This window comes from Pyrus communis, chromosome 9 (assembly GCF_963583255.1).
Source record: "Pyrus communis chromosome 9, drPyrComm1.1, whole genome shotgun sequence".
Taxonomy (NCBI): Eukaryota; Viridiplantae; Streptophyta; class Magnoliopsida; order Rosales; family Rosaceae; genus Pyrus; species Pyrus communis.
The window spans coordinates 10523227-10546275 of record NC_084811.1 but is presented as its reverse complement, the minus strand read 5'-3'; positions in this window follow the sequence as shown (position 1 = coordinate 10546275).

Here is a 23049-nt window from a genome sequence, read left to right as displayed (position 1 = left end):
CCCTCTCCGAGGTAGCAACCGCCAGGCCGACTTCAGTGTTGAAGTTGCAAGCTTTTCGACAGCCGGATTGGTGACCGGCTAAATCACCAAGTCTCACTGCACCATGGCCGAGACCTTGATAGTAAGGGAAAATAGAGAGGCATTGGGAGTAGTTACTTCTGTGGTTTGGCTGGAGATAACATGGATCTCTCGTTCCCCTTTCTTTGCCAATTTCTTGACACATTTTTTTCGGCCGGGGTGCTTCACCAGCCGTCTCGGCATCCAAGCGAGATCGTTTGCTTAATGGGGTTAATGCGGCAGTTGCAATTTTCCTCAGGGAAGGGGCAAGTTTTTTTCTTAACCACAACCATTATAATCACCTCGGCCCTTTTTATGGTTCGACCACCTAAAAACACTGAGCTTGAATCAAAAAGAATTTTGAAATAAACAAAACAAGAAAAGTAAAAAAGAAAGTTGTATACCTTGGGCCGTTTCTTTGGATTTTGGGGCGATAGTCTTTTTGGGGCGGTCGCCAAAAAGCGAGATTTCCTCGGCCGAAGTTCTGAAGAAATCCTTAGTATAGGTATCCCACCAATCGACGAAGATGCTAGCACATCAGGATTTTGGAGTTTTAGGCCGGAGACGGAATTTGGCGCACCGCTCCTTGAAATCCTTCTCTGCTACTTCACATTCCTTCTCTGAAGAGTCGAAGAAACATTCTCTACTTAAGAGGGAGAAAGAAGTGAGGAATGGCATAGGGAATCCTTAAAGATAGCCCAGTTGACGAGCCATGAATTTGGGGTGATAGACTTCCCAGCTTCTTGGTCGATCCTCACAACTATAGGGCAGGTCGCGAGTGATGATAAATGACCCCCCAAGAATTTCGGAGATCAGTTTCCTTGGCGTCGTCTCATGTCGATGTTGGAAGGATAATAAAAGAGGGGTACGTTTGGCGACCGTAAATCTGGAATTCGTCATCTGACAGGTCTTTTAGGCTGAAGAAATAATTGAAGATATTTTCGGCCGAATATGGGAGGAATGGGTCGTGAGGCCAACTCAAGGCCTATGACTTCAGAAGAGTTAAAACTTGCAAGGTTTGGCCGCAGTGTCGAGAAATAGACCCGTAACCAGAGCTGAAAAACCCAGAGCGGGCCGTTTTGGTGGGTCGATTTTCCCCACTGTAGTCTCGGCCAAGCACCTGGTGAGGTTGGTAAGAACGGCCAGACTAAGGGCCAGGACATGATCGCTGGCCAAGGTTTCGGCGACAGGCATTTTCTTGGCCAGACATTTATTCGACTTGGCACAAAATATATATTTGTTGTACTAGTAAAATAAGAAGGCCCCGTCTTCACCTTTCTTAAGATCTTCCCTTCTCGAGCTAGCGAAGTGAGTGGTTAGGGTGTTATAGTTGAAGAAGGTCTTGTGTAGTTTTTGCGCATTTTCCTTTGACGGCTTATGGTTTTCCTTTGTCAGGGCTTCAACGACACGGTCCTCGAAAATGGTTTTCAGGTTCAGGTTAAATTGATACCCGGAAAGAGAATTGTCGATTGGGAGGCTGGTAGGAGAGGTGCCAAGTATGGCTGTGATGTTTATCACTGTTGGGCCAGAGGGCCAAGGGGAAGGACTATCGTATTGGTGGCCAAGCACCAGAAGCTCAGAGCGACCATCACAAACTCTTAATCCAAGATCATCTCGATGGTCAAGAGTTTAATGGCATAAATGTTGGAAATGTGCCCTAAAACCAATCATATGATGATACTTTATGGACATTTCACATGTTAAACTAATCTAGTTTAATGTAAAGGGCAAAGATTATTGTTTGAGCCGTCTCATATAAATGTTATATGCTTAAACGATAAGTCCAAGGAATATGTGATTGGAAGAATGCGATCTAAAGAAGTTAGATTCATGAGACCATTCTTTCAATGACACATCCTAAACGTTCCTGATCATAGGATTGTCAATTGGGCATTGACAGTCCGTTAAGATCAGTACGTGCTATGTCTTCTCTCAGGGAGAGTGACTAGTCTCGAGTCATTGGTGTGTGTGACATCAAGACAAGTACGTAGGTGCTCAATAGAGAATGAGTTCACTGAACACGATTAACGAAAAGTTCTCATATTCATGTCACATGAGAACTCATTGTTGGGATAATGCAAATTAGTCTTTTGACCTGAGGCATCACAGTTGTCTTGTGGTTAGGTCCTTAATCTTTTATTATGTCAAAGTCACTCCATCAGGAGGGTGTCCACGGCATCGTTGGGGTTAAGCCACTTAGCCATGGAGGCAAGTGAATGCGCAACAAGGGATCTCTAACCTTCAAACTGTTTGAGGGAGAATACTCTATGATATGATTTAGAATCTCTGGCCAGAGTATGAATGAGATTTAGGAATGTGTTCCAAATCACATTCAAGATAATCATATAACCACAAGACTCACATTGGATAGTAGACATGAATAAACTATCAAACCAAACAATGTGGTCAAGAGTATTGTATTAGAGAAAGACCATATTGCATTTGTAATCCTAAAACTGAATAGGTTCTCCACCTCTTCTGATTAGCTTGGGTAACCATGACATGCTGCTAGGCGTCAACCATGGTTTGTGGAAGCCCTAAAAGTGTATTATCACTAACGGGAGAATTGAAAGTAAGTTTCAATTCACAATCGATTTGAAAGAGTTTGAATCGCCCACTGCCTCGCTAAAAGGAACCTAATGGATCGTACACCGTGTAAGGTAGAGATTGAAGATTCAACGGAGATGAGTAAGAATAATTAAATGGTTTAATTATTTATGGCAAGGATTAATTAATATGATTATTAATCAAACGAATAAGTTCGTTAAAAGACCTCGGGATAGTTTTGGACCTTAAGGCCCAATGGGCTTCGAACGTCAAGTCCATTGACTTAAGTTGTGTGACAACTTAATGAATAATGATTCACAAAGGCCCAAATAGCCCAATAAATCCCATGTTAAAGAAGGAGTGGTTTTGGACTTATTTACAAGTTTGCCACTCAAATGAATTAAGGAATAAGTATGACTTTATAGCCAAAATTCATTAAGGGTAATTTTAGGGGAAAGGATGAGAACACAAGCTCTCCTTTCTCTCTAAAATTTCAGCCACCTTGGAGGGATCATCTAGCAATCAAACTCCTCCAAGGTCACTCATTTTCTTCTACAATATGCCTTGGTGTGGAGACTTAGAGGTTCTTAATTTTGGGAACTTGGAGAAACCTTTTCATCCATCCAAATCCATGGATCTAAGATGCAAGGAATGAAGGTCCTCTCTTTGGATGATTAGCCTTTGCTTATGCAAAGAGGAATCTACAAAGGTATTGATTTCTCAACTCACTTTGTTTTGAGTTGAGTCTTGGTTCACCTATCTACTAGGCTTTAAAGTTCATGGGTTAAGTTTTGTTTTTGAGTGCATATAAACATGATTCCGCCTTTTAATTGTTAATTGCATGTTGTTGATGTTGCTCAAATGAACTTGTTTTTCACAAATCTTCCTTCAAGTGGTATCAAGAGCCTAAGTCTAGTAGTTGGTGAATCCTTTTGGGTTTTGTAGTTCATAGTTTGTGATTTGAATGTTGTAATTGTTACAAGCTTTATTCTTGCTTCTTTGAATGTAAATTTTGTTAGAAAATTTGCCATCTCAAATGTTGTAGATGTAGTTCATATGAGCATGAATTTTGGAGCTAAATTTTGGTGCCATGTTTTTGGGGAAATTCGGCCAAATCCAAAGGGTGGATTTTTGGGTTCTTGTTTGACTTGTTAAAAGTGTTTTAAAGTGACTTTTGGAACCCCTATGTACCCTAGTATGGTTGTATGTTATTTCCCTTAAGTTTGAGTGGTTTTGGTATGTTTTTGGGTGAAGAATGTTCATGGAGCTCTTATGGGTTTTCATGGATGTTCTTCATTGTTCTTGATATGTTCTTGCCAAGAACAAAAGGTTTGGTGTTTTGATTCAAAGTTTTGATTTATTTCATAAAGTTTTTGTTTTGAAATATTTCTTATGTTTAAATATCTTAGATATTTGTTTTGAAAAATTAAAGAAATTTTAGTAGGTAGGTGTGTAATGATTTATTCCATTTCACCCACCCCACTTACAAAAACTTTGAATTTTTTTTTTAATACTTTGCTTCAATGGCCGGCCACCCTACTCAATTAGGGTCCTTGTGGGGCTTTTATGCAATTACATAAAGTTTTGATACTTTTGTGTATTTGTAGTTTGACCCAAAAGTTTACGTTTTTACGTAAAGGTCCAAAATCACTAAAAGGACAAATTGTTTTGCTCCTTTAATGAAGTTTTAGCTTTTGTGGAAATTTTTGGGTTCTAGTTGTAATTACATGAAGTAGTGGACTTTTGTGTTTTTACAAAGTGACCCCAAAAGTTTTTGTTTTAACATAGTGACCCAAATTGTTGTGGTCATTGGTTTTGGCCCAAAACAAAATGAGAACAAAAATTGTTTTGTCTCTTTAAATGAGAATTGGATTTTCATTTCATTTAGCTCCATTTAAATCAATTCTATGGATACAAAAACCAAATGAAAATGTTGCATTCAAGTTTAATTAGTTAAAGCGTTAATTAATTAAAGAAAGGGTGATTATGAACCTAAGCCTACGATAATTGAGCTATGTGAATGGCCGTTTCAAATTTGTTTGAACCATGGGAATGAGTAGATTAAATTTTGGTTGTAATTTGATATGATCAATTGTTGTAAAAGAGCATAAGCTCTTCTTTACTTTAAAGTAATTTGATTTGATCAATTGTTGTAAAAGAGCATAAGCTCTTATTTACTTTGAAGTACTCCTTTCTTGTTTTATTCGATATGCATGAAATTGGAGTAGTTGGGTCCAACGCCCAATAAGACAACACGCCTTAATGTGATTAAACGCGTAACTAAAATCAATCACCATCCCTAGACCGAGATTCAACACTAGGCTCGTGTTGAATCGAATCAAAGGTTCATAGTCATCCTAAGGCCCTAAGGCAACTATATAGTCCATCAATGAATGCAAATCTTATGTTAGTAGTACCATATAGTCTTGCTTTAAAAACCGTTTTAAAAGCATAGTGGGAGTATTATATACTACTAAATCAATCATATGGACCAATAGTTGTAATAGGACCAAAATGTTTTAATTGGATTAAAATGTATGTTTATATGTGATGAGACCTAAAAACCCTCAACCAAATGATTATTAAGTTGATAAGCGAGAGATGCTTTGAATATCTCTTCGTAGGCCTTCCACCGTGGTGGGCTCCAATCGTTTGTGACTCATGCACCGGCTTCACCCTATAATGGGGAAGTACAAAGTATGTGCTTACATCCAGGAGGAGTCCATAAACATATGATGAGGTGAGTGTAGACAACGAGTATGACCAACATGATATAATTCTGAGGTTATGCTTGAACCTCTACATAAACTAAGCATGGTGGGAATAACTTAACTAAGTGCAATGGTGCCAACATGATATAATTCTGAGGCATTCATTCTCTAGAGGCCAAACTAGATGGGTAATTACAAGAGTTGTAAATGACTAAAGTGTTATTCTCTCATCATTATTTTTGCTAACCAACATGATATAATTCTCAGGTGGGCTTGGTAATGGTGAGTCTCCCATACCCCGCTAAGAGTTCAACAAAACTCTCAAATTCCGATGAGGGATATGGAATTTGCCAAAAATAGTGGGTGGTGCTATTTTGATTTAAAGACCCGGATCAAATAGCTTAAAATCAATCAATTTATATTCGTTATGTATTTGTTTACCAATATATTTGCAAACGCTATCCAAAAAATTGACAAAGAAAAACCGAACGCTTAAGTTTCCGAACTTGGTACCACAATCCCATAGATTGTCTTGAATGGATTGTAAAAGTGCCTAAGTAGTCTCATCCTCACAATCTTCCTATTGATAATGTATCAATGGAAGAACATGTTAGATAAGTCTATCATGAAGAGGACAATGCAAACTCTAGTGCTTGTCTCTTTGTTACACGAACAAGGAACTTGAGAAGTAAGCACAAGGGCATGGACACTTTATGTGCCATGATTCTTCACTTACAAATTGTTGTATGAAGAAATGAGAGTTGCCTTGAACAACTCTTGAAAGTTTGTAATTATGTTGAGAACATAATGGTTGGTTGACAAAAATAGTCCATCAACATGGACTTATGATGATTTTGAATCATTGAATGTTGAAGTGTCAAAACACTTAACGAGACGGAAACTAGGCAAGGACTTCACTTTTGTGTCCCTATCCTAATGGTTCACTAAGTTTATTGTAAACTATATAGTGAACAATAACCGCACGCTCTCCAAATCGTTTGATGTGTATAACACATTTGAAATAAGTTTCAAGAGAGATAGTGGGAGTTTAGGGACCATGACTATTGTAGTCAAAAGGGAAGTCAAATGAAGAAGGCAAAATAACTCCAAGGGAACAAACTTTCTTTATGAAAGGATGGACATTGGAAGGGGTATTTGCAAGAAATGTCTTGCAAGTGTCAAGAACACACCTTTCGAAGGTGTTGTAAAATGTTCTTGAATAATTCAAAACAGTTGGTTCTTCTACTTGAATACATGATTCTATATTAGCAACTATGTTTTACAATTGTTGTAAAGGTGTGCTAATAAAAAGTAGAAGATTAATGAGAGAAGAGAAAGTACTTCACATTCGGAAAGTGAATAAAATATAGATCTCTGCGAAAGCGGATTGTACTTACTTCCTCATATGAACTACCAAAGAAATTGGAAAATACTAAAGATTGTATTGACATTCCAATTTTAAGGAACTTAAATCCGTCACTATAGTAGAGATGGATAAATGTTTTGTTTGACAAAACATTGTTCTTTATTAATCAATAATTAGATTATTGTAATTTAATTGGTTGTCTCTATAGTAGAGATGATGTGGTAGTTTAACTGTTTAGAATACGATGATGCTTAAAACTCAAAAGGTTGCAAGGTAGTGACTAATCCCAACTGAGTTGTGATACCTCTAAAACATAAGTTACGAGTTGGTCATAGATGAATGCTTTGGATCGTTAGATCCGGATCCAATACCTTCTTGTTAAAATTGTATAGAGGCGAAATGTTCGAATCTTTATTCTTTTGGAAAGAAGAAAGAATCACAAAGTTGTTGAGGTTAATTCACTTAGATATTAGTGGCACTTGTCCACAACATAATACTACTCATGTTGTATGACATTCACCGAAGATCACTCTCGGTTGGACTAGAGTTTATTTTGAATAAACACAAGTCCGAATACTTTGCAAAAGGTTTCAAAGAATTCAAGAAATGTAAGTAGATGAGTAAGACGTCTAAAGTATTTACCTCCTTAGATTTGATCCAAGGAAAGATAACACTTTAGATGAGTTTCCTTGAAAGATATCAAGGAAAATAGCATCATAAGATAATGAATTTCTCCATTAGGAGAAGAACGAACTTGAATAAAATTTAGTTCGTTGGATGTTATCTATTACCCATATATATACTTCTAAAACAATATGATTGTCAATTAGAAGATCTTCCAAAATTTTCATAACTCCATAAGATGTAGTTGGAAAGAAAGACAAATATTAAACATGTTAAGATTTGGGGTTGTGTGCTAATAAGCAATATTTGTTTGATATGATCAACAAATATAACAACCTAGTTCCTACACCACAAGCTCCAAGGTAGTCGAGAAGGATTTATAAATCGTCTCAGTTGAATGGTTTGAACTTTATGACTATGTCATAGAGTTACACCTCTTAATTCGAAAGAAATAAGAATGAAAATCCTTATGACTACACTTAGTGGGAGCTATAAGCATCTTATGAGAAAAAGGATCAAATTGTTTGATTTCTCATAAAGATGTAAATGAATCTTTTGTTTACTAGGTTTACAAAAGATTAGTGGGAGTTAATCATATTCCTAAATTTGAATATATATACATGATATATATTAATTTTGAAAATAAAAGGAATTCTTCATCGTTAAAGTTATGACTTTAAACATTCTATAATGATAGAATGTATATGGGAGATATAGTCTATGGGTTGGAAATCTATAATGATATATTTCAAGATATAATTGGATTATATCAATCCCTAAAATAGACAAGAGATGCTAGGAAGTTTCTCATATGATGATAAACTTCAATTAGAATGACAATTCTAGTAAGACTAGGAAGTTGTTCTTCTCAAAGGGAATGTACCCTTTGACTCCCAAAGAAATAATGCGTAAATATAATCCTTTATGCATACGCAGAAAGGTGATTTATGTATTTCATATTGTATGAAAACATTGATATAAGTTGTACCTAGAATGGTACAAGATGATATCAGTGCAAGCCCAGGATCAGAACCATGGCAACTGTCAAGTGAATCATTAGGTATTTAAGAAATACTAAGGATGGATTCCTCAAGAATGAGGAAGAATTAGAGTAACGTAATGGAAGCGTAAATGTATTAGATTATGAATCTAATCCATCATAGAATATCTCTTCATTATGAATGAAGTGATAATGAGATATCTCTTTATTATGACTAAAGAGATATTTGGGTGGAAACGTTAAAAGTAATGACTTTAATGTGTTCCATCATGTATGCAAAATATATTGCCATATAGAAGCTTACAACATTGTTGTTTGGATGGGAAAGTTCATTTATGAACTCTCCATTCGGTTCCAACCAGAAAGTGTATGACACTAATGGGGCGATAGCTCAAGCCAGGGAATCAAGGTCTCATCAAGGTCCGAACTCAAATGAGAGACTGAACCACATGATTGAGAATCATGTATAATGGTGACGTCGATATTCTCAAGGTTGCTTCTATGAATAACATATAGATATCCATTGTCTAGGCCTACTACTCAGCCATTTATGAAATGACTACAGAAGAGGTATCATCACTGATGACTAAGCTGATTGGCTCTAGTGCAAGTGGGAGATTGTTGGAAATGTGCCCTAAAACCAATCATATGATGATACTTTATGGACATTTCACATGTTAAACTAATCTAGTTTAATGTAAAGGGCAAAGATTATTGTTTGAGCCGTCTCATATAAATGTTATATGCTTAAACGATAAGTCCAAGGAATATGTGATTGGAAGAATGTGATCTAAAGAAGTTAGATTCATGAGACCATTCTTTCGTTGACACATCCTAAACGTTCCTGATCATAGGATTGTCAATTGGGCATTGACAGTCCGTTAAGATCAGTACGTGCTATGTCTTCTCTCAGGGAGAGTGACTAGTCTCGAGTCATTGGTGTGTGTGACATCAAGACAAGTACGTAGGTGCTCAATAGAGAATGAGTTCACTGAACACGATCAACGAAGAGTTCTCATATTCATGTCACATGAGAACTCATGGTTGGGATAATGCAAATTAGTCTTTTGACCTGAGGCATCACAGTTGTCTTGTGGTTAGGTCCTTAATCTTTGATTATGTCAATGTCACTCCATCAGGAGGGTGTCCACGGCATCGTTGGGGTTAAGCCACTTAGCCATGGAGGCAAGTGAATGCGCAACAAGGGATCTCTAACCTTCAAACTGTTTGAGGGAGAATACTCTATGATATGATTTAGAATCTCTGGCCAGAGTATGAATGAGATTTAGGAATGTGTTCCAAATCACATTCAAGATAATCATATAACCACAAGACTCACATTGGATAGTAGACATGAATAAACTATCAAACCAAACAATGTGGTCAAGAGTATTGTATTAGAGAAAGACCGTATTGCATTTGTAATCCTAAAACTGAATAGGTTCTCCACCTCTTCTGATTAGCTTGGGTAACCATGACATGCTGCTAGGCGTCAACCATGGTTTGTGGAAGCCCTAAAAGTGTATTATCACTAACGGGAGAATTGAAAGTAAGTTTCAATTCACAATCGATTTGAAAGAGTTTGAATCGCCCACTGCCTCGCTAAAAGGAACCTAATGGATCGTACACCGTGTAAGGTAGAGATTGAAGATTCAACGGAGATGAGTAAGAATAATTAAATGGTTTAATTATTTATGGCAAGGATTAATTAATATGATTATTAATCAAACGAATAAGTTCGTTAAAAGACCTTGGGATAGTTTTGGACCTTAAGGCCCAATGGGCTTCGAACGTCAAGTCCATTGACTTAAGTTGTGTGACAACTTAATGAATAATGATTCACAAAGGCCCAAATAGCCCAATAAATCCCATGTTAAAGACGGAGTGGTTTTGGACTTATTTACAAGTTTGCCACTCAAATGAATTAAGGAATAAGTATGACTTTATAGCCAAAATTCATTAAGGGTAATTTTAGGGGAAAGGATGAGAACACAAGCTCTCCTTTCTCTCTAAAATTTCAGCCACCTTGGAGGGATCATCTAGCAATCAAACTCCTCCAAGGTCACTCATTTTCTTCTACAATATGCCTTGGTGTGGAGACTTAGAGGTTCTCAATTTTGGGAACTTGGAGAAACCTTTTCATCCATCCAAATCCATGGATCTAAGATGCAAGGAATAAAGGCCTTCTCTTTGGGTGATTAGCCTTTGCTTATGCAAAGAGGAATCTACAAAGGTATTGATTTCTCAACTCACTTTGTTTTGAGTTGAGTCTTGGTTCACCTATCTACTAGGCTTTAAAGTTCATGGGTTAAGTTTTATTTTTGAGTGCATATAAACATGATTCCGCCTTTTAATTGTTAATTGCATGTTGTTGATGTTGCTCAAATGAACTTGTTTTTCACAAATCTTCCTTCAATAAAAAATGTTGAGAACTTGCCATTTGTCACCAAAATGTGGCTTCAGCTGAGTAACCTAGGCAGCCTAGGCTACAGTGGTCGAAGGCCAAACACCTTGGGGTTTAGCCGAGTCCCATTTCAACTAGTCATACCCTTGGAATTAAGGTTTCAGGCAATGGTCATTGAGTATTTCGGTGATCACTTCTGGAACATTGTCTTTGAACAATGAGCCGAGGGTTTGGTGGGAAGCCTTTGGCTCATCCTCAAATCGGATGGTTTTGATAGCGTTTCGATCAGTGATGTTTTAGCATTTAGTGCACTCCTCGACCAACTTGGTGATAAAAGTATTGATGGCCATTGAAGAATATGAAGGTTTTCTGGGTTTCGAAGGAAGAGCAAGTGGCAATGAGATTTGAGAATTTTGAAAGCGTATTTTGAGAATTTTGAATGAAGGAAAGTTGAGTATTTATAGGTGTTTTGGGAAAGAGATCAGCAGTTTTTGGGGGGTAAAATCAACCGGAGGATTTTGTAATCATGATGGATATGTAAAGAATCCAGGTGAAGAGATCGAAGAACTCGTGGATTGAGGATGTACGTTTGCACATGACGACGAATTTAATGGCGAAGAGAGGTTTCGATGGTTGCACGTTTCAAATGTCATTATTAATGGCAGATGAGTAAGTTGAGGAATCGCCACGTGGCAGAGCATCTGACAAATTAAGATCGTGCAATCGTGCTTCATAAATGCACCTGAGTGGATAGAATATTTGAGACTTTTGTAATCTTTCAAAGTATACTAAGGGTTTTATTTCACTTTTTCAAGGTCGAGGCTCGGCCAGAAGTTTTAGGTCAAGGACCTCAGAAGCAAGGGGGCAATGTTTGGACCCAAAATGTTATTTTGGACCGAGCTCAGAAATATTCTTAGCCCACTGGTGTTTATTTAGAATCTTGTCATGGGTCGACCCTGTCGAGGTTGGCCGAATCTTGCTACAAAGAGGATTATTTCGGATAAAGGTGAAGTAGTCGAATCCTGGTATAATAAGGAGTCTAAAAGCTAAAGTACTTGGGATCAGGAGATGAACCTGGTTTGTTTGAAGGTTCAGTTCAGAGTCCTATAGAGATTAGGATTGGTTGAAGTTCAATCAGATTGGTTTGAGGAGTTCTAATCCTAATATATTTCTAGTTGGGCCATAGGGGTTCTCATTGCTATAAATACAGGGGTTCTCATTGCTATAAATACAGGAGGGAGTGCATTATTCATAGTCCCTCCAATTTAACACACAAACTGCCCTACGCAAACTCTCGTTCTACGCGAAACCTCTCAACAACCTTGAGATTTTTTATTTTCTTTTTCTCGCCGACACATCTTCAGTTTGGATAAATAGCATTGTGAAGGCAACCGGCGACATCTTCAGTTTGGATAAACAGCACTGGAGCCGTAGAATCAACCGGTCAAGGAGCACCTTCAGTTTGGATAAACAACACTGCTTCTCGGCCGACTGATTACCTATCTAAGTCTCGGTCGACAAGGATTTTTGAGTCCTTGTTGGTAGAGGTCATCTCATCAGCTTTCTTGGTGAAGTGAGGTGTTACCATGTTACTACATTCGGGACATTGAAAGACGAATCTGATATTGAACTTCGCAAAACTAGTAGCCTTGTCTTCAGGCTCTAGAACCTGAAGGCCGAAACGTGTTCCTTCCTCGGCCGCAATTGTAAGATCAAGAAGTCAGCAGCGCGCCCAATGCCACATCAACATATTTTACTCCTCGGCCAAACTCGGTCAACGAGTTGGCACGCCCCGTATACAACTGAATGACGTAATTAGCTTATTAATTACTCGGCTTGCGCGCCACATAGGCTTCAATTCAATTCAATTCAATTCAGATTTACCGAAAGGTAGAATAGGTGAGACCGATTCCCATATCGAATGGTTCGGGATTGGTTTGAGATGAGGTACCGAAACTTTCGGGATTTTCGCTTTGGAATTTTTTTGGTTCGGTTTTGAGATTTTTTTTCCATTAGTTAGTATATTGATGCCACTTTCTAATTTTGTCTTAAAAGACAATAATCATCATAATCAAAATTGATGAAAAAAACTATTGATTTGAGTAACAATGATCATCATAACTAAAATAACAGTGAACTAATTATAATCAACTTATATGTAGAAATTAATGAAAGACAAAGGAGTCTTATACTCTCAACAACCAAAAGTGTTCTCGACCGAGTGAAGGTTTTGGTATTGTGTATGAGAATAATCATTGTGAGAGTAGTGACAAGCCTGTTATATTGACTAGGTTTCTCTTCATCCATCCTATTATAGGAAGGAGAGATTTACGAATCATAATCTAATCAATCAATATCTCACCATGACATATCTTATCTGATAGAACCCAACCCAAGCATTGGCGGAAATTTCTCTCACCGTTGTCAACAACCACCATTCCTTCCAATGTTTCCTTCTTTTTCTCCTCCTCCCTCTTCTTGATACCCTTAAGAATGGGAACCACCATGTTCTGCCGGTGTTGGCGTTGAAAGTGGCTCCGCTTTATACTCTATCAACTTCTCTTGACACATTCTCTCTCTTTCCCGATTGATTGGTGATCCAACTTTGCATAGAGAACCAAGTACGAGAGAACGGAGAAAGAAAAGGAAAGCATCAATAGTTGTCGGAGCTGGATTCACCCAAAAAAATGGAGGGTTAGCATGGAAACCTCCCTTCTTTGTGTTTTCCGATTGTGGTTGGAGCTGATATTTATTTTTATTTTTATTTATTTATTAAAGACAAAGTTGAATTATAAAAGAATTAATTGGTTGTAGAGATAAATTAAATTTATTCAAATAAAATTTCTCTTTTATCTTCTATCCACATCTTAGTCATTGTTACATTTCACCCCTAGCTACTGAACATTCTCAATGCTTTTTCTAGAAATTAATTCAAACAATCGGTGCAGCATTATTTAAACATTATTTATAATATGGGCATATAAATTGTGCTAAAAACATGAGGTAATAGAGAGTTCCACTTTTAAAAAAGTCTTCTTAGCATTTCTTTTCAAACATTGGCGTAGTTTTTCGCTAATTAGTTACTGATCAAAAACTTTTAATCAACACATCATCCCAAATAAAACTTTTAGTCAATGAATTAAAAGAAAGTATGATCATCTCGTTGGACTTACATTAACTATATTAACTGTCGGACAAATCCAATAATTCCTATATATCGACAAGGTGGGGTCAATAGAATCTCTTCAAATTTTTTGCAGTAAGTACACATATAAGGAAAGTTCAAAAAGCATAAATTCAAAGACTTGAAAAATGCCATCCGCATTTCCTTTTCTTCTTTATTTTCTGTATTATTAGTAAAAAAAAAAAAGAATGGAGATTAAACCAGACTATACGTATAATCAACCCCACAAAAACACTTTGGGGTTTTGAAAATCAATCTTTTGGTTACATGCATGCATAAAGTTCTCTTTCATTGTCTTGAACAATCCTACTTTTCATTCACGCGCTAATTTATTTATTTGTTTTGATGAAACAGTGAAGTAGAGTTGTTGAATTGAGTCTCTGAAGGAATCAGAACCAAAAGAAGATCGCTAAAAAGCGTTTTTCGCCCCGTCACTTGATTGGCCCATATATATTAGTCAAACACCATGCAATCAGGCTTTTGTATGCCCAAATTAAGATCTTTTAGCACCGCCCTCAAGTCTTAACCCTCAAGCAAAGTCATGACCAACTGACATGAATATGCCCCTAGCTGATGTGAAATGTGAAACCTCAAACATTCTTACATAGGCATGCAGAAGATTAGACACCTCATTCACCATAACATTTTAAGTTTCCGTGAAACCAAGCAAACAAAGCTGCCATCGAGCAGATGATGTAACATTAGGGTTTGGATGTAGTGACAAATGTCCGCACCACGTGCTGACAGACACACGTCTCAAAGGATATTGCAACTTGTAAGTTGCAGTTTTCCTACCGAAAGGTAATCAATCGTTGCAACTTGTAAACGGCATTAAACGATAGCTTACAAAACTTCAAAACCCTAGATTAGATGGCCAGAAAACCTAAACCCTAAAATTTTCTTTTACAAGGTGCATGCATGCACTTAGATAGCTATAAACTATACATGGTACAAAACATGATATGCACATATAATGCAGTTGATATTGGACTGAGAAATGGCCACGCCACTGCAGGCTTATATGTCTCAGTGTGAATAATAATGTACCATGGAAGGTCAAAGCGTGTTTACCTTTGCTCACACGCAGCAGTAGTGAGATAAGAAAAAGAAAGGCCATACTATATGGCTTTGAAAGCATTTTGTTTTTTTGTACAAGAAACCAAACAGTCGTGGACAAACATCTTGGAATGCCCTTGTCTTGCTCCATATGTCTTGCACGATATATTGGGGATTCGTGACAATACCATTCTTTTTTTGTATTATTGTCGCCTGTTGTTTTAATTTGAGTACTAGATCGTGAACAAAGGGTTGCATATATAGAAAAGAATGCTCTTTTAAATAATGTTACGTGTTTCATAAATACGAAGGGAGTGCAAATTGTATTATACGATCAAGCAACTCCTTTCAAAGTGAAGTTAACCACCTAGTTAGACAAATATGTAAAAGGTAAATATACAACAAATCAGGTATTTGTTACTATCGATTTTTCAACAATATCGAATTAAATTCGTAAAACAAAAATTGTAGCAATTGTGTCTGGAAATTATAATCGAATTCGTTCAGTCTTCGATTTGTTTTGGGTAGTTAGGAAAAAGAAAACACTTAATGTATATGATAAGCTTATATATGACAAAATTATTATAATGACAATTCGTGTTGGGGACCTTTTTTATCAAGTGACATTTAAGCTTTTTTGGAAACACTTAGCTGCCCTAATTCATTTCTAGCATCATGTCCTGAAATACTTCAAAAGAAAAGCACGTCTTAGGAGGTATTTCATACAAATCAATGGCTCCAATTAGCAATGTTTGAATAATTAATAAAACAAATTGTAACTTGCCTCAATGATGCGTGGTGTGGAAGCTAAAAGGCCACTAGTTTGAAGGATTAGGGAAGCTTATGGTAAGAATTAGAGTGAAGGAAAAGGGTTAAAACCTGCAAATTTAGGTTTTCCAGCACTTAGAGATTGCTTGTATGCTTGATGCGTCCTATTTTTCAAGACTCTATCTTTATTCCTTCTTTCTTGCACCAAGTCCCGTAGCAAGACTCTATCTTTGGCTACGTTCCTCTCCATTTTTCTGTGTGAGCTCAACACTTACTTCTGCACATTGAAAGTGAGGCGCACGACTCTAGGTCAAAACATGATCAGCTCAGCTTTGGATTTTTGGTTAGTTCTTGGAGTGTTTTAGTTGGTTTGTAAGGGTAAGGGTAAAGGTTGTTGCTCTCACACCAAACATGCGATGCTTAAGTGGGCCCAAGCCACATAGAACTAAACTTAAACATAATACTATAAAACGTCACGTCATAATGAATATGCGTAGTTTGCATGGCGTGGTTAAAGTTATGGCGAAAATGTTGGATCTTTGGAGCTCAAGTCATTAGTATATGAGCTTGTAATGTGCTTCCTCGTAATGCATTAATAATAAGAATGATTCCTAGATAAGTTAATTAGGTTCGAACTGAATCGACTTGTGTAATAATTCATGATGGGTCTGGAATAAACTTATAAACCTGTAGCACATATATAAGTAAGGTCCCCTCACTAGCAACCGCAATACCCTTGTACTATCCACATTGTAGTGGTCCAATTATTACTTCTGTGTATTAGTCATGACACCTTCTCAAATTGTTTATGAATCTTGCTAATAGGACTTATAGAAATGTGAGAAATAATAAAGTATGGTCTAAGTTCTAACATTCAATATTTGAGTGTGACCAAGCAAGCCTTCCATTTTGGGGTTTGCATCTTTTATTAGGATTTTTTTTTTTTAAATAGCACACCTTAAAATTAAAAAAAAAAAAAAAAAAATCCCCTTTCTTTTGGGGGTGGGTTCACATAAAATCCTTTATAAAGGGGCTTTTGAAAAGAGGAAATGTAAATCGTGTTATGAATTTAATCAAAACTAGGGTGAAACAGTCTAATTAAGCGTGATGTTCTTAATCATTATAAATTATCCAAGTTTTCCCTCCAAGAAATATGTGACCATTTTCAACTATTTGCGGAGCAAACTAAGACCCAAAAGTGAAAAGGTAAAAGCAAAATAAAATGGATCAAGTGCTAAGTAAGCCATTTAATTTCACAAAGCCTACTATATAACTACCAGTCACAAGCAAGCCTTTTTGGAGTCAACAACTTTTGGCTTTTGCTAAAACTAAGGGTATGTTTGTTGCACTAGACTATTTCAGATTTGACTATCTTCAGGGACTAAGCTCGATTGGTTAGGTTTGGCTTAGACTAAACTGGATAAAAATTATAAAGCATTTGGTGCAGTGCTGGACTAAGTCATAGCTAACATATTTTTGAGACCAATAAATTATTTTGCCATTTTTTTTTAATTTGGTTTACCTTAAAAAAAAAAATTGAAAAAAAACCATTACCCTAAGCCATCATCCCTCTGAGAGTCGATCTCGTTGATCTGGTTGGCAAGACTGTTGATCGATCCCTCTAAAGCCGATCTGTCAATGCCTTGCATTGCCTCCACAGAAGGACAATATCGATTTGCTAACACCTTCGTCTATTTTCTGTTGATGTTGTTGATGTATGAAGGACGAGACTGATCCATCCGAAAACCAAAGGGATGAGATTGACGAAGGCAGGATTGTAAAGAAAGAAGTGGGAAGAGGAGAAGCAAAGGGAAGAAGACGAGATGGTCTTGCTAAGAAGACAAGATGCTTTTTGTGGGGTCTCGCGAAGACTGTCTAGCGAGCTGTTTAATTGAGGCGAATCCCTTCTAATCTCATTAAAACTAGTCCTGACAAGTAACAAATTAATACAGGGCAACACTAATTCTCAATCCAATCCAATCCAAAAAAGGCTATTGATGGCAAACAAATGCACCCTAAAAGTCTGTAAGGACAATTACCAAAACTATATCTAACCAGTAATCACTTTGATTAAACTCAATTAATTGGTGGTTACTTACAAAAATTGAGCTAATTGGTCTCTGGAACAAGTCAAAACGGATCATAATTTACTATCAATCGCCATGAGAAATGTTTTAGCTTTTTTTTGCAGACAGACAAAGTGATGAAAAGGGTCCTTCTTGTGCTTCCACTTTGAGAGACCGTACAATAAGAAGAAAAAAGTTGGGTTTGAATTGAGTATGCGTCATATAATAGGTACTGTGTCACTTGCTGTTTGGAGCAACAGCCAAAAGTGACCACCAATGAATCTGCAGAGCATAACTATGCAACTTTTATGTGATTCTTCGATATATATAATCAGTGAACAAAAGCTAAATTTGATGCAGGCATCCAATGGCGTGAGGCCACTTGTCAAGCAAGGGAAATTTCGTAATTATAGCACTGGACAATGGGGTAGAAAGGCTGTACCACAAAACATGAGTGCTTCTGATTATGCATTGCAGTAAGGTTAGTGTTTGATGCAGAACAATATGGCAGGTGCAAGAGTCCAGATGCCATTATAGAATATACAAGCACTATTGCGTAGGTCTGGCAAACGGGTCGTGTTTGTCGTGTTCGTAACAACTGTTATCTTAACGGGTCATGTCGTGTTACATCTATTATCTTAACTGGTTATGACCCGTTATGATCTGTTAAGAAAAATATTTTTTTTTTTCTTAAATTTGCACATACCACACATTGCCACATAAATATTACTTTAAAACATTAAAACACATATGTCGTTTAAATACTGCATCTACATTCGAAAATAAGAGTCTAATAAACAAACATTCATACACTACTAGTCTATTACAAAATATTAAATGTGCAAGGATATGCAAAATGAAAGAGTTTTTGTTTTCAAGGTTGTGAAGCCTTTCTCAAAAGTTTAAACCTTGCCAATGGAACTCAAAGCTTGCATGTTATTCTTTTTACAAAATCCTCAATTTTCATTGATCATCATGACAGAAAATTTTGTGGTATCCACTAGTGTAAATAATTTAAATTGAAGATCGAATTCATTCATGGTATTCATATAGGGTCAAGGATTGTAGCTGTAAAAAATCATCAAAATCGAAGTTAAAATAACTGTTAAATCGTAATTTTTCGTCCGTTACTTGATCTTTGAATATTTGTTTTTTGTGATTTTTGGCGTATGATTTCTGAAAGCATATACAAACAAGTTTGATGGTTGGATCGTTGAAATTAGTTTCGTAGAATGCGTATCCCATCAAAACGATAGATTCACTAACACTTTAGAGTTTATTTATACTTTCATTAAGTATAACATAAGATCTTGTGGTATCCACTAGTGTAAATATTTTAAATTGAAGATCGAATTCATTCATTGTATTCATATAGGGTCAAGGAGTGTAGCTATAAACAATCATCAAAATTGGAGTTAAAATAACTGTTAAATCGTGATTTTTCATTGATAACCGTGGAAAAGTTTTGTCCCCGTTACTTGATCTCTGAATGTTTTCTTTTTACAATTTTTGGTGTATGCGATCTCGAAATATATACAAACATGTTTAATGGTTGGATCGTTGAAACCAGTGTCATAGAATGCGTATCCCATCAAAACAATAGATTCACTAACACTTAAAAGTTTATTCATACTTTCATTAAGTCTAACATAAGATTTTATGATATCCACTAGTGTAAATGTTTTAAATTGAAGATCGAGTTCATTCATTGTATTCGTATAAAGTCAAGGAGTGTAGATGTAAAAAATCATCAAAATCGGAGTTCAAATAACCGTTAAATCGTGTTTTTTTGTTTATAACCGTTAAAAAGTTTTGTCCCGTTACTTGATCTCACAATGTTTGTTTTTTGCAATTTTTGGCGTATGCGATCTCTAAGTATATACAAACATGTTTGACGGTTGAATCATTGAAACTAGTTTCGTAGAATGCGTATCCCATCAAAACAATAGATTCACTAACACTTAAGAGCTTATTCATACTTTCATTAAGTATAACACAAGATTCCACTAGTGTAAATATTTTAAATTGAAGATCGAGTTTATTCATTGTATTCATATAGGGTCAAGGAGTGTAGCTGTAAAAAATCATCAAAATTGGAGTAAAAATAACCGTTAAATTGTGATTTTTTGTTGATAACCGTTGAAAAGTTTTGTCTTGTTACTTGATTTTTGAATGTTTATTTTTTGCGATTTTTTGCTGATGCGATCTCAAAGCATATACACACAAGTTTGACGGTTGGATTGTAGAAATAAGTTTCGTAGAATTCGTATCCCATCAAGTTCAGTGATATATATATTTATTAAGTAGATTTAAATTTATTTATTTTGTAAGTATAACACTTAAGAAATTGAATGGTATGTATATTTAAGCCGATCCAATGGTCACCAAATTTTAATATTTAATTTAATATATATATATATATAATTATTATTGTTTTTAGGGGTATAAAATTGTTAAATTAATATATATAATTATTATAGTAGTGTTTTAAGGTTATAAAATTATTAAATTAATGTTTTGCTAATCGTGTATCGTGTTACCCATGTGTATACTAGAACCAACCCATTATCTTAATAGGTGTTTATCGGGTTACTCGATAACGACCCTGATTCGTTATCGTGTTGACCCGAACACCTGTTAATTTTGTGTCGTGTCGTGTCGGGTTATTGGGTCGTGTCAGGAATTGCCAAGCCTACTACCATGTTTAACATTTAGCGTGACGAACATAAATTGGTCGCGCAAAGCTTAACAACGTCGCACAAACGTATGTGCGACAAAAACAGAATCCGTCGCACAAAGATAGTGAAGAAAGACTTTGCGCGACGAACAAAAGCGTTGGTCGTAGAAAATAAGGCACGATGGTTCCTCATTCGTCACACCAAATTTTTAGGAACGAATATGTTCATCACACAAAATGCCAGGATACAAACCTGGGATGACTAATATCTGTCTCTAAAAACTTTGCACAATGACATGTTGTTCTTGCGTGACGAAAGTGAGTTATCACAAAAAAGTATGCACAACTGAGCTATTCGTTGCACAATATATATATATATATATATATATATATATATATTTTAAATTATATTTTTGTGTTCTGGGTTTAGTTTTGTAATAAAATAATAAAATAAAATTGAAATAAAAAAATATAATGAAGTGAAAAATAATTTATTTAAAATAAAAATAAAATGTATGTACAAGGAAAAAGTTTTAAAAGTAAGGGACTAAACAACTAAGAAAAAAATGTGGAATAATTACGGGGATGTCGTTTGCATGCGGTTGGAAAGATTGTGGTAAGAAGGGATTGGGCTTAAGGACAGGCTCAGAGGTTGAATGGGTGGAGTTCTGGGCCTGCTCAGGTTGGAGGGGCTCGAACATTGACGGGGGATGAATATCCGGGAGACAAATGCCTGATTGACTGAGGGCCTATACAATCCGTGATATCTAGCTCTTATACGAGGCGAACTTAGTCCTAAGGTCAACCACCTTTGCTGTCAAAGCTGTCACCTCGTCCTTCAACTGTGAAGGTGAAGAGGCTCTAGGTTCCCGTCGCCAAGCATTCCCCATCCCCCTACAATACGTCCTCGGCCTCCGCCCGAGAGTTTGATCCAAGGTGTCTGTAAGGATCTGAAACCCCGTATCCTCAAGGGGATCCACATACTTGAGCGAAGTCTCAGGAGAAAGCTCGGAAGCGGACTCTTAAAGAACCAATTGCCTCTTCTCCATCATCGTTACCTGTGTAATATAACATGAAATATTATTAACAACGTTCAAATAATAACCATGATACTTGAATGCGTAAGATAGTAATTACAATTGAAGAATACTTACATGAAGGCACTCGCCAACTCATCCTCGGGTCGAACATAAACGTCTGCAAAGACATCAATCTTCGAGAATTTTGAACCCTCATGAATAGAACAAGATAAGAAAAATGTTAGTACAAAAAAAAAATAAATATTACTGACATATTAAAAATTGAATATGAAAAACTTTATTATTACTTGCTGCCATGCCTTCATCCTATATGAAAAGGTCCTCAAACCCGAATTGTAAAGAAGAGTCTTCTTCTCCCAATTTATCTTGTTGACTTTCGCCTTCTTCTGTTATACAAAAAATAAATGTATTAATTCTAATTTAAATGAAATATAAAAAAATCAATAAACATTAGTAAGAAACGTATAATACTTTTAGACTTAATATAAAAAACGTAACACATAGCCGGGCTCCTGAAAATGACTGCAGAGCCACACCCAATTTTCTTCCCGGTCCTCAAACTCCTTCAAGCAATCCTCCTCAAGAACGACCTGTGGATCATCAAATGTCTGAAAATATTGGTTCAGGTCACTCTTCCACTACTTGTATCGTTCAGTGAAGAGCCTATTGATGTATGCCAACATATTGTCGTTGATGTTGTTGAAATTCTAGTTCATCTGCAATGTAACAAATTAATTACATACATTAAGTAATATAAATATATAAAATTTAAGGGAAAAGTAATAAAAAGGCAGGATACTTATCGACAAATAAGCACGCATCTTTGTCCTCACCTCGTCTGGCATTGCCTTCCAAGACTTCCATCGCATAGGGCAACAGGTCTGAATGACGTGACCTATGTCGTGGGCCAATGTGCTATGCTGCTTTGGCATTGGTGCAGCCTGATGCCGGTCATCGTATCTGATCGTGATACGTCCATTGGTCACCAAGGTGACCTTCGCCATTTTCAACTGGCGACAAGGTCCCTGGGTATTTTTTTTTGCTGAAAATAATAAAAAATAGTCAAACAAACACTACAAATTATATCGAAATTTTAGCAGAACCTCCCCTAAAGTTATAACAATTCCTAAACCCTGGACATTGTAACGAATAATATATGGTATCCAACAACAATCACAATAGTTGAATAAGCCAAATTTGGACCTAACGCACAGTTGTAGCATGTAAAAATTTTGATTGCACTTAGTATATGAATAACTAAATTCACAAGGCAATAAAGGGAGTTATTTAACTTTACCTTGTTGTGACCTTGAGGCATCACTAGTGGATGCCGATGTCGTGTCGGGCGTGCGGGGGCCGCGGTGACCACGCATGGCACTAACAGGTAGCACCACTGAAGAGGCTAATGATGTCGATGCTTGGGAGACCCGGGGACCAACTGGATCAACCAAATTAACCATCCTCGTGTCCATTTCTGCTAGAGTAGTGGCGGCTGAAGTAGGAGGCGGGGGAATTGAATGGGGTGTAGTTGTCACCGCCTTACGACTTC